A 13,122-nucleotide genomic window follows, 5' to 3' on the forward strand; every position below is an offset into this window, starting at 1 on the left:
GGAGCTGGGGGAATCAGGCTCCCTGACTTCAGACTATATTACAAAGCTTCAGTAATCAAGACAGTTTGGTATTGGCACAAAAACAGAAATATAGATCAATGGAACAGGATAGAAAGCCCAGAGATAAACCCACACACATATGGTCAACTTATCTTTGATAAAGGAGGCAAGCATATACAGTGGAGAAAAGACAGCCTCTTCAATAAGTGGTGCTGGGAAAATTGGACAGGAACATGTAAAAGTATGAAATTAGAACACTCCCTGACACCATGCACAAAAATAAACTCAAAATGGATTAAAGACCTAAGTGTAAGGGCAGACACTATCAAACTCTTAGAGGAAAACATAGGCAGAACACTCTATGACATACATCACAGCAAGATTCTTTTTGACCCAGCTCCCAGAGAAATGGAAATAAGAACACAAATAAACAAATGGGACCTAATGAAACTGAAAAGCTTTTGCACAGCAAAGGAAACCATAAACAAGACCAAAAGACAACCCTCAGAATGGGAGAAAATATTTGCAAATGAAGCAACTGACAAAGGATTAATCTCCAAGATTTACAAGCAGCTCATGCAGCTCAATAACAAAAAAACGAACAACCCAATCCAAAAATGGGCAGAAGATCTAAATAGACATTTCTCCAAAGAAGATATACAGATGGCCTACAGACACATGAAAGAATGCTCAACATCATTAATCATTAGAGAAATGCAAATCAAAACTACAATGAGATATCATCTCACACCGGTCAGAATGGCCATCATCAAAAAATCTAGAAACAATAAATGCTGGAGAGGGTGTGGAGGAAAGGGAACACTCTTGCACTGTTGGTGGGAATGTAAATTGATACAGCCACTATGGAGAACAGTATGGAGGTTCCTTAAAAAACTACAAATAGAACTACCATACGACCCAGCAATCCCACTACTGGGCATATACCCTGAGAAAACCATAGGTCAAAAAGAGTCATGTACCAAAATGTTCATTGCAGCTCTATTTACAATAGCCAGGACATGGAAGCAACCTAAATGTCCATCGACAGATGAATGGATAAAGAAGATGTGGCACATATATACAATGGAATATTACTCAGCCATCAAAAGAAATGAAATGGAGGTATTTGTAATGAGGTGGATGGAGTTAGAGTCTGTCATACAGAGTGAAGTAAGTCAGAAAGAGAAAAACAAATACAGTATGCTAACACATATATATGGAATCTAAGGGAAAAAAAAAAAAAGGCCATGAAGAACCTAGTGGCAAGACGGGAATAAAGACACAGACCTACTAGAGAATGGACTTGAGGATATGGGGAGGGGGTGGGGTGAGATGTGACAGGGTAAGAGAGTGTCATGGACATATATACACTACCAAATGTAAAATAGATAGCTAGTGGGAAGCAGCCGCATAGCACAGGGAGATCAGCTCGGTGCTTTGTGACCACCTAGAGGGGTGGGATGGGGAGGGTGGGAGGGAGGGAGATGCAGGAGGGAAGAGAAATGGGAACATATTGTATATGTATAACAGATTCACTTTGTTATAAAGCAGATGCTAACACACTATTGTAAGGCAATTATACTTCAATAAAGATGTTTGAAAAAAAAAAAAAAGTGCAAATGGGGGCTTCCCTGGTGGCGCAGTGGTTGAGAATCTGCCTGCTAATGCAGGGGACACGGGTTCGAGCCCTGGTCTGGGAAGATCCCACATGCCACGGAGCAGCTGGGCCCGTGAGCCACAACTACTGAGCCTGTGCATCTGGAGCCTGTGCCCCGCAACGGGAGGGGCCGCGATAGTGAAAGGCCCGCGCACCGCGATGAAGAGCGGTCCCCACACCGCGATGAAGAGTGGCCCCCACTTGCCGCAACTAGAGAAAGCCCTCGCACGAACCAAAGACTCAACACAGCCAAAAATAAATAAATAAATAAATAAAGTAGCTATAAAAAATTAAAAAAAAAAAAAGTGCAAATGGAGAGAAGAGAGGAGTGTGATGGCTTTGTAGTGTGTCAGTTTGGCTAGAATGAATTACATTTCCTAGAATTTTATTTTATATGTATATATTTTTATATATACACATACTATTTATGTACCACTATCCAAAGGAATTATCCATTTAATCCTCCTTTAATCTTATGAGCATGATGCTATAACTATCCACATTGTATAGATGAGGAAACTTAGGCAAAGTGATTTACGTGGCTTGCTCAAGGCCATACAGCTAATAATTGTTGGAAATGGATTTGAAACTATACCCACTGGTTTCAGGATCCACCCTTTTAATCACTACAAATCACAGACAGCAATTAAACCAGAAAAACCAATCATTGTCTAAATAATTGTTGCTAATGTGCTTCTGAAATTTCATGTGTTTATTTACCAAGTCTACTGTACTTACATTTTCCAATTCATTCATTAATTTCCTTGCTCCAATGCATTTGAAATTGTTGCATCAGTTGTTCTTTTTCTTTTTTAATGTATTTTTTTCCTAAATGAAAAATGCATGCTCCTAAAACATTCAAACTACAAAGAACTGAAGTAAAAACACCCCATGATTTCTACTTCTGCCAACAGTTTGTTATACATAATTCCAGGCATTTTTTATGTATACTGCTAGAAAGCAGACAGAGAAAGGGGTATGGGGAGAATTACACAACAGGCTTCAGTTGAGAGATGGGTATATAAGTGTTTGTTTAATTATTATTTACACTTTCTATATATAATATTCCTTTGTAAGAATGAAATAATTTAACTGACAAATAAGCAAACTGCCTTTCACCACAAATGGTATACTTATTAGTATATTCACCAATTTTATTAAACTTTCTAGCAGCAAATCAGATATAAAGCACATCTTGCTACTCTATTTCCCAAGATAACCCTCAGAAATTTGAACTATGTGCTATGGAAGTGCTTGAATGGAAAGTAAGGAACACTCACATTCAACTAAAACTCCATTACTTCATGTACTCTCAGGAGCTAGCAAGAAAACATATTCTTTTCTAGGACATTTTAATGAAAGTAATATTAAACATAGTCAGATATTATAATAAGAACACATTTACTCTATGTTCAAACACTGCATTTTCCCACTGTACTGCTACTTTTAAAACAAAAACAGCAATAAAAATAAGATGTGATAGGCACAGGTCTAAGAACCTTTGAAAGTTTTAGCTCATGTGATCTTTGTGCCAAATGGTCAAAGTGGGAATTTTTATTCCCATTTTACAGAAAAGGAAACTGTGGCTCTGGTAAATAAAATAATATGCCCAGGTCACATGGCCACTAGGTGGCAGCCCCTGTTTCCAACCCAGTCTCTTGCCTACAAGTCCAGGGCTCCTTCTATTCTATCATCGAATAGGTTGGTTTTTCCTAGTGGCAAGCAACAGAAACCAACCATGGCTGATGAAAAAAGAAAAAAAGGGCAGTGGGTAATGCAAAGAACCCCCAGAAAGACTGGAGAGCTAGATTTGGGGCAACATAGACAAAAATACTTCCAAAAATCATACCACAGACTGAGTGGAGAGAGGACATTACTACTGTCACTGCTGAGCACTCAAGAACACAAGTAGGAACATGTGATGGTCTCAATGATGCAGCATCACTGCTGTCTCAGGACACACTCTTTCTGCAGCCATTGCCCCTAGGAGGGAATGACCTCGAGGGTGTGCTTTCCCTATCTCTCTAGAACAGTTGTCCCTAGAGTCTAGACTATGCACTTTAACTCCAGCTGCAAGAGAGCCAAAGAGGGTGTGAGGGAAGAAAAGCAAATAACTGGCATTTCAGCTTTTCCAGCAAGAGGTAGGTAGTGCCCACAACACAGCTTGTAAGATGAGAGAGAACCCAAAACATGAGAAGAAGGTTCTGATATTGTGAGCAAAATGGATGACAAATGCTCCCTGAAAGACCACCCTTTGACTGCTCCACCAGCAACATACATCTTTCTTACTCATACTTTTTCTTCTCCCACAAAGAGCTCTTACCTAACATAATACATCAACCCCTATCTAACCTAAAAGCACATCTTCTTTCCTCCAATGGTGGACAACCCAAAGACCTTTCAGTTAATGCATCCAGCTACAAGTCCAAGATCTTCTTGAGTACTGTCACTTTTCAATAGTCTGTAATCTATAGACTAAACTATAAAGTTAATAATCATTAACATAAACAATATAAGACAGACAGAAATGATAGGGTAAAAGGAGAGAAAAAAATTTCTTAAGATATGTAAACGTACATGAGACACCACAGCAGGTAAGAAAATATGGGCAGATATAACAGTCACCTGCAAATAGACATGATGTTATCGTTGGTACTTCTGACTTCCCTCCTCCACACCTCCTTCCACAGTTCAATTTCATTCTGCTCCTCAGCTGACCTGGTTTCTTTACCCAATGTGATGACCTAAACCTTCATTCCCAAGGGATTTGAGATATTTATGTAGTCCTTCATTTACTTTTATCACTGGAGCAGTACAAGAAGGTACCCCAAAGCCTGGGTTCCAAATCCCCTGGGTTCCAAACTCCTTGCTGCCATCATATAGCAGTAACTTTATTGACAGGAACAATCTACCATGCCAAACCTAAACATCCCTTTTCACCTATTTGTCAAATGGCACAAGAAGTCTGAAATGACTGGGCGTGGTGGCTCGGCCTGAATTCATTGGAATAACTGCTGTTCCCTTGATGGAAGCCATCTTTCTTTGGGTACTAAGCCTCTCAATCAGCAAATCTCAGAGATCCTGAGATGAGAAATGTTCCAGATGTGGCTGATAGGCATTCACCATTCCAACCATTTCTTCATTTCAACTACCTGATTCTAGAATTGTGGCTACAGGGGCTTTTCTTGAACTCAATTATTCCTGAAATGACTTCTGATTCTCACCCTTCCAGCCTTCCAGTGATTTCATAAGCACCTAATTACCTATATTAAAGCCCTTTCTGCCTAAAATACCTGGAGTGATCTTTGTTTTTGCACTGAATCTTGAGTGATACAGGAATTAAAACTTTGTGAGTGGGTCATTAGCTGTAGCTGTGAGAGGCATAATTCCCTTTTCCTCCTCCTTGATTCTCAAACTTATATATTCTTGTATGACAAACACAGAATCACATTTTGATCACTAGTTCAAAGCATACTTACTAGTTCCAAGTATCCCATAGGACAGCACCTCAACTTCACAAAGTAGTCTCTGATCTAAAGCTACAACAGAGTCTTCAACAGGCCTTCCACCATTCTGGGGGACTGCATAAATTGCAGAAGATGGTTGATGACAGCATCCATTCCTACCTCCTTTTATATGCTTTCCTGAACTCCAGAGGCTGGAAAGCTAAATTTCACAAACTACACTGCAGCTTCTGAGAGATTACATGAACCTCATGTGCTATACCCATTGCCTTAGCCTTCTGATGTAAATTGAGTTCATGTTCAGGAACTATGTGGTGTGTGATATCACAGTGGAAAATATAGCTTTTAGTGACTCTAAGGACGATGGGGCTGGCTAATGCATGGCAGACAACAAAAGCAAGTTCAAATTCAGAATTACTCTTGCTCTATGATGGTACAGTCTTAATATAGTTTGGTGTCTGGCTAATCTCCCTTGAATACGGTACCATACTGGAGGCCACAGCTAGCAGACTGGGCATTCAGCAATGACAGTAGTCAAGTCAACCTTGATCAGATGAAGTTCACAAGTTGAGGCCAGACTACCCAAGCATGTTTGTAAAACTGAAACAATTCTCCTCAGGTTAGTACTAACTTATCATGCAGAACCACTGGTAATTAAACCTCCATCTTTCTTTCCTACTCAATCAGTTGGTCATAGGGACCTCCCTTTGAGGCCATAAGTATGAGCTTAGAAAAACCTACTTGAGTTAGGTTCCATATATAGCACCTCCACTTGAAAATGTATTGCAGTTTAGCACACCCAAATATATGGCTAGGTGAATCATAACACACATCATGGGCAGTTCAGGGTGAATAGTTACCTGGTATGCCATAGTTAAATATTAAGTCTCTATAAGGACCTTAAAACAAGCTGAGAGCTGTTTCTCAATAGAAACAGCTAGTTACTTGACTAAGAGAGCATGGCTTTAATCTCAAACCCCAGAGGCATTTGCTATGCTTCTCCTGATGATGAGACTTAATACAGTCTTCATGCAGCATCCCAGTTTGTTAAAACATTTTGAGTAATGGGCAAGAAAGTATACTCTGGTAGACAGAGAAATCCCTCAGGAAAAAGAATGGAATGTAGGTGCTGGCAATTTTAAGTTTCCTTGAAGTGGTGAGGGGGTAAAGGTGATGAGATATGGGTGAGGACCTGACAGCATTGCTACACCTAGTAAGTGGCTTCAAGCAGCACAGCCAAATCTGTTATACATTGCCTTCAAAATGAAAAGAGATCCACTAAATTCTGCATCTCTTTTTTAATGGTAGAAGACTCAAACTTCAGCAAATATCCTGAAATTTTCCAAAGCACTGGACCCTCTACACACTTCACTGAGCAACTCAGGTCTTATATTTTCCTGGATATTGCTCCCATTTTCCAGTATACATGTATCTAGAATGTCTACAACTTCATGTCCTCCAGATTATATCAGTATAAAGTCATTAATTTCATGACCTAGCCTTATGTCCTTTGGGATGAAACATTCAAGCTCCCCAGAGATTGAATTATGGCTCAAGGTCAGAGTATACATAACTCTGAAGCAAAATGGCAAAAGTATATTGTTACCCATGCCAAGTGTAAGAAAAACACTACTGGTATCTAGATACAGTTGGTTCACAGATACCTGTGAACAACACAGGTTTCAACTGTGCAGGTCCAGGTATATATGGATTTTTTTCAAAAAAAAATGTACCACAGTACTGCATGATCTGCAGTTAGTTGAATCCACAGATGCAGAACCATGGATATGGAGGGCAACTGTAAAGTTATATGCAGATTCTTGACTGTGAGCAGGGTCACCACCCCTAACCTGTGCATTGTTCAAGAGTCAACTGTATATTGATAGGAAAAAAAAAAAAGATTTGGAAGAGCAGTAGTTAAGGCTATATTCGTTGCTTCAGTAAAGACACCACATCTGGAACACTTGATTTAACTGAAGTTACCACCTATTAAATTTATGATCATGATAATCCACCAGCATTCTCTAAGACCAATTCATACAAGAGAATTATGTTAGGAAGTGATAAGACTCAACATCCCCACCACTCTTGAGTGGTTTATGATGACACTTAAATCTGCAGTTCCCCAGGGATGTGGTACTGCTTTTCATTTTGTCTCTTGGTAGTAAGACAAATTCCAGTGGTTTCCACTTGGTCCTTTCTGATATATCAGAAGCCATTATGGAGTTTTTCTATTGCTGATGATATATATTCCAATAATAAATTCATGAATTAAAGAAATAAAAGAGGGGTGCATTTAGGGTCCCACTGGGCTTACTATAAGACAGATTTGGATCAAATCTCTATCATCTGAATTCCATAAATCCCATATTCTCACAGAAGAACCAGGTTGCGTTCTGGGTCCCCAGGCCTTAGTGTTACCTCAGAGCTAACATCTAATACTTTGTGAAAGGTCTAGGTATTTCCCTTTTCCCCAGCTGCTCAGTTTACCCTGGTGAATGGCTCAGGTCCCTTTGAAAAGGATAAAAGATTTAAATATACTAATTAAGATGTTATTGTAGATTTCTTCCTCTCAAGAGTATCTGGTCTCCCCTTCACTTAAAAAATTCTGAACCTGTAAACTTACACAGATTTGGGACTTTAAAAGAGATCATGACTATTATGAGGCCTTAGTTCATCAAGTATGCAGTTTTTCTTATTCGTATTAAGTAGAATCTAATTGGGCTACCCATCTATTTTAATCCTAGTTACTACCAAACACTATAGCTGGTCGAACTATTATCATACTAGCTCTGATGCATGCTATGATAACCGTACTCACCCTGTCTTTAACGTTTTGAGCTGGTACTTAGGCTCTGCCATCATGAGACCCATGTATCCTCACTGAATTCATGAAACCCTACTGTGTCTCCCACCAGCATCCTTGGCTTACAGAGAATGGCCACTGTAGCACTCTTCCAAGACCTGGAATACTCTCATTTACGTATTTCTAAATGCCTGAAGGAGGGAATATCTTCTGAATCTTCTTGGAGAACATGACTAGAGTTAGGCAGACATGATAAACCCACTCCAACTTTTCTAATTTCCTGAGCATCTGAATGCCTAGTGTGACATTAAGCACTCTTACTTAAGCTACTATATTGAATCCAGAATCTGTAGTAAATATATCCATATCAATTAATTCAGATGAACTTAAAATTACACTCCTTATTCCTTGTTCTTATACCTTCAGAATCCATTTACACATATATTATCCAATTTTAAAAATTAGCAAAATCTTGCAGTTCAACTCTATAATTATTATTACCAGACATGCTGGGATCTGTCTCTAGATACAGGTCTGGGGATGGTGCATGATGTTGAGAATGGGCCATAAGGAGGATTGGATTCTGTTTGCAAGGAGGTCATTCCAGGGTTTTCAAGCAAGATAGGGCAAGAAGGCTGCTTCAGCCCACAAAGGAGACTCATGGGTTTGGGAGCCCATTACAGTCTGAATCATTCAAATTCTTCCCTACATCCCCACCCCCAATTCTGTGATTTCAACCCTTTTTCATCAATACACTTTGACACCAGTCAGTGACTTCAGTTGACTTGGTAATTCAACAACCTTTACTGTGAATTTCTTCTGCTCTGTGACTAGAAAAGATATTCTTTTGGTTTGAAAAAAAAAAAGTCCCTTTTCTAGAGCCAAGAATTTAGGGATTTGAGTTTATCATTCTTTAAATTGTCTAGCAACATTAGAAACAACCAGTCCTAGCATCCATTTATTTATCAGTTAATATCCTGAGGTGCAGGTAATAAAAACCTGTGTTGGTTTATTTAAGCCAAAAAGGATGCTTATTAAAAAAAAAATTTTGGGCTTCCCTGGTGGCGCAGTGGTTGAGACTCTGCCTGCCAATACAGGGGACATGGGTTTGAACCCTGGTCCAGGAAGATCCCACATGCCACGGAGCAACTAAGCCCGCGTGCCACAACTACTGAGCCCATACGCCACAATTACTGAAGCCCGTGCTCCGCAACAAGAGAAGCCGCCGCAATGAGAAGCCCACGCACCACAACGAACAGTAGCACCCGCTCAAAGCAACTAAAGAAAGCCCGCGCGCAGCAACAAAGACCCAACGCAGCCAAAAATTAATTAATTAATTAATTGATTAATTTTAAAAAATACTATCTAGCTCACAAAATTGTTATGAAAGCTGAAGACACAGGTTCAGAGCTACAAAGCTAGGAGTGATGCCTAGAATCCCAGCAGACAGCTGGTCTAGTGAGGATGTCACTGAGGCCCTTGCTGAGCACTGGACAATGCAGCCCTACCACAGACAGTAGACACTGGATGCCAGCATGGATGCCCCTGTGCCCCAGGAACTCATTCAACAACTATCACAAAGAAGCATTCCTCATGGCTATCTCAACTCTGAATCGGAGGCATACTATGGGTAGAACCTGTTATACATGCCTGTGTTCTCATACTAAGGAAGATATGGAACTTTCAGTTTTTATAGCAGGAGGAGGCTGTCACTAAGACACAACATTGCAGACTTTTCCCATGATAGAGAAAAGATTCAGATAATATTTATCAAAACACCAACCATGGGGCTTCCCTGGTGGCGCAGTGGTTGAGAATCTGCCTGCCAATGCAGGCGACACGGGTTCGAGCCCTGGTCTGGGAAGATCCCACATGCCACGGAGCAACTAGGCCCGTGAGCCACAACTACTGAGCCTGCGCGTCTGGAGCCTGTGCTCCGCAACAAGAGAGGCCGCGACAGTGAGAGGCCCGCGCACCGCGATGAAGAGTGGCCCCCGCTCGCCGCAACTAGAGAAAGCCCTCGCACAGAAACGAAGACCCGACACAGCCATAAATAAATAAATAAATTTAAAAAAAAACAAAAACAAAAAACCAACCATATCCAATAGAAGCAAATGGAAACAGAAATAAGAAAAGTAGTTTTCTAAAATTGAAGACAATGCATACAAGTAATACTTAGTGCATACAATTAAAAGATTTTTTAAAATTAAGATAATCAATACTGGTAAATGTGGGGAAATGGCATTCTTCTACCCTATACTAGTGGGAATGGAAGCTTTCTAGAGAGCAATAAGGCAGGACACATCTCAAAGCCTTTCCATTTTTTCTTTTGAGGCTATCTATAGTTTCTAAAAAAATACTGTAGTAAATATTATTTCATAATCAGAGAAAATAAAGTATTATTTAAAATATTAAGTAACATTACCAAGCTCTCAGGGAAAATGGCTCATATTTTTCTTTTTTTTTTTGGAGAAATCTACCAAATACTCCTTTTTCATTTTCCCCTCTATCCACATATTTGTTTGGCCAGTATTTATTAAGCATCTGTGTGTCTACATCAGCAGCTGGCAGTTGTAAAAATTATATCTATATTATTTTGTTGACTGCATTTTTTAACGAATGAAGAAACCAGAATATGAGTTGACATCTTCAAGTTCTCAAGTTGAACTTGAGTTGGCATCTCAAGTCCTAAATGCTCTTAAATATACTCCAATTGTTCTGCTACAATTTAAGGTGATAATGGACACTGAAGTTTATATGACACAGATTCCCCCAAGTATTAGGAGCTGAAGACTCAAGGATCTACATATTTCTAAAGCCCCAAATTCATTGCAAATTCACAACAAATCTTACCCAAAGCATATCTAATAACAGATCTAGAGTTCCTGAACTACTGTTCACAGACAATACATAAGGTCAGTTTCAAGTAAATACTGTATAGCTCTCCAGGTATTTGGTTTACTGGTGTCCAGCACTGATAGAATGACTAAATATTGAAGAGTTATGTAAACAATGTCAAAGGGCTCCTGCTCAGTCTGGGGCTTCAACTTTTTCGGTGAAATTGTTGAGTTCTTGATATTGTTTTTGATACTTGAAATTGTTTTTGGACAATCCCAAATTTAGCAGTAATTTCAAGGAGGCTTTCCTGGCATGTGTTCTAGGTTGGTCTCCACATTAAACTGATAAATCAAGAGACTTATCTCCTCAATAGGTCAAAATGATTATTACCATCCTCTTGCCTTTTGGAGGAAAAGAACTTGGTCCTTCTATGTGATTTATTCTTTTCATGGGCATCCATTCAACACTGAGCTATTGTTTCAGAACAAGGAAAATGTATTCCTTTTACAGGTTTATTCCTTAAACTGGCATTTGTTTAAGTAGTTTCCACTGCACAAACACAAAGAGCCCTAATACATGCAGACTGGGTCGGCCTCATGCCATCAGATGTCACCGCTGACGGGTGATGGCACTTATATAGATTTACACAACAAAAACTACATTAAAAATGTTAAGGTGGTGAGACAAAGACACAAAGCCCTAGAAATTCACAGCTCAGGATTTAAACATACTATATCTAAGAGGAATGGAGTGCATTAGGGTAATGGGAAGGTGACAGCGCCCCTATTATACCTACAGTGCTAGACACTTAATCCTTAACTGAATTTCCTGGTGGTGCTTGCTTTGTCTCATTCTTGGGGGCTTATGTTTTTTAATGACATTATTGTTGTGTAAATGTTCTTGTTTTATAAAGTAATTTCAGGTTGATTATCATCTGTTTATGCAATTAGTGTAATTATACCTAATTACATAGTAGAAACAACATATATAATTCATTTATTAGAGGTATAACTGTAGTATGTAATGATTTTCAGTCCTTATGAAACTTTGTTAACAAATATTCCATGAATGTGAAAGCAAAATATTTAGATGCCAGCTCTCTTACACTATATATATATATATTTTTTCATATGCTCAGTAATAATTAGATTTACTGCCTGTCAAATTTAGTGTTAAAAATCATATTGCCATATTAGAGGGAATACAAATATAAAAACTGTGCTTAGGAAAATTAGAAACACTCCCTGGTGTTTTCTTTAGGGTTTGGTTTTGTAAATCTCTCAATTAAGATTTCTTACCTATAGAGCGTCACCCTCAGGTGAATTTTGACAGTAAAGTTATAAATCCAGTAAAGAGATTTATATATAACACTATGACATATAATACCCACATGTGTATGTGACATTCCTAACTAATAATATTGCCCTCTTTATTCTCGTGTTTTTCTTTATTTGATTCTGAACCAAAAGGGAACTTAAAAATGATGAACTAAAAATGCATTGATATAAAAAGTAGATCATAAAATAAGAAAGATGATGCATGCCTCCAAAATCAGCCAAGATTCTTATGAAGAGTTGAAAATAGTTGCTGAAAGAACATAAACTGAACTCACATACAAGAAATGCATATTAATGTAGGTTATCACCATTTATTTCTTTATCAAATTTCTATCTCTGTTATTGGTCACTTAAAGAAAATATTATTTAACTATTCCTTCCCTTCTCAAAATATGGAAACTAAAAAATGCAATATGAATAGGGCTTCCCTGGTGGCGCAGTGGTTGGGAGTCTGCCTGCTGGTGCAGGGGACGCGGGTTCGAGCCCTGGTCTGGGAGGATCCCACATGCCGCGGAGCAGCTGGGCCCGTGAGCCACGGTTGCTGAGCCTGCGCGTCTGGAGCCTGTGCCCCGCGACGGGAGGGGCCGCGATAGAGAAAGGCCCGCGCACCGCGATGAAGAGCGGCCCCCGCTTGCCGCAACTGGAGAAGGCCCTCGCACGAACCGAAGACCCAACACAGCCAAAAATAAATAAATAAATAAATAAAATCAAGTAAAACTTTAAAAAAAAAAAAAAATGCAATATGAATAAACTGAATGCAGAGATTTGCTGCTTTTGAATTATGTGGTACATTCTCCCATGTGGATAAAAACCATCAAATATCCTCAATTATCGCTTACTGCTGAGACAAGTATTAGAGGGTCTAATTTACATCATTGGAAATTTTAGGCAATAATATCAGAAAAGCAACACTTTAAACATTAGCAGCACATTACTGTAAAAATACTACTCTTCTCCTTTTGGATATATACTAACTTTATGAACTGCGAATTCCATCTTTATCAGAAGGCAATATTCTCA

Source organism: Balaenoptera acutorostrata, chromosome 19 (genome assembly GCF_949987535.1).
Source record: "Balaenoptera acutorostrata chromosome 19, mBalAcu1.1, whole genome shotgun sequence".
Classification (NCBI taxonomy): domain Eukaryota; kingdom Metazoa; phylum Chordata; class Mammalia; order Artiodactyla; family Balaenopteridae; genus Balaenoptera; species Balaenoptera acutorostrata.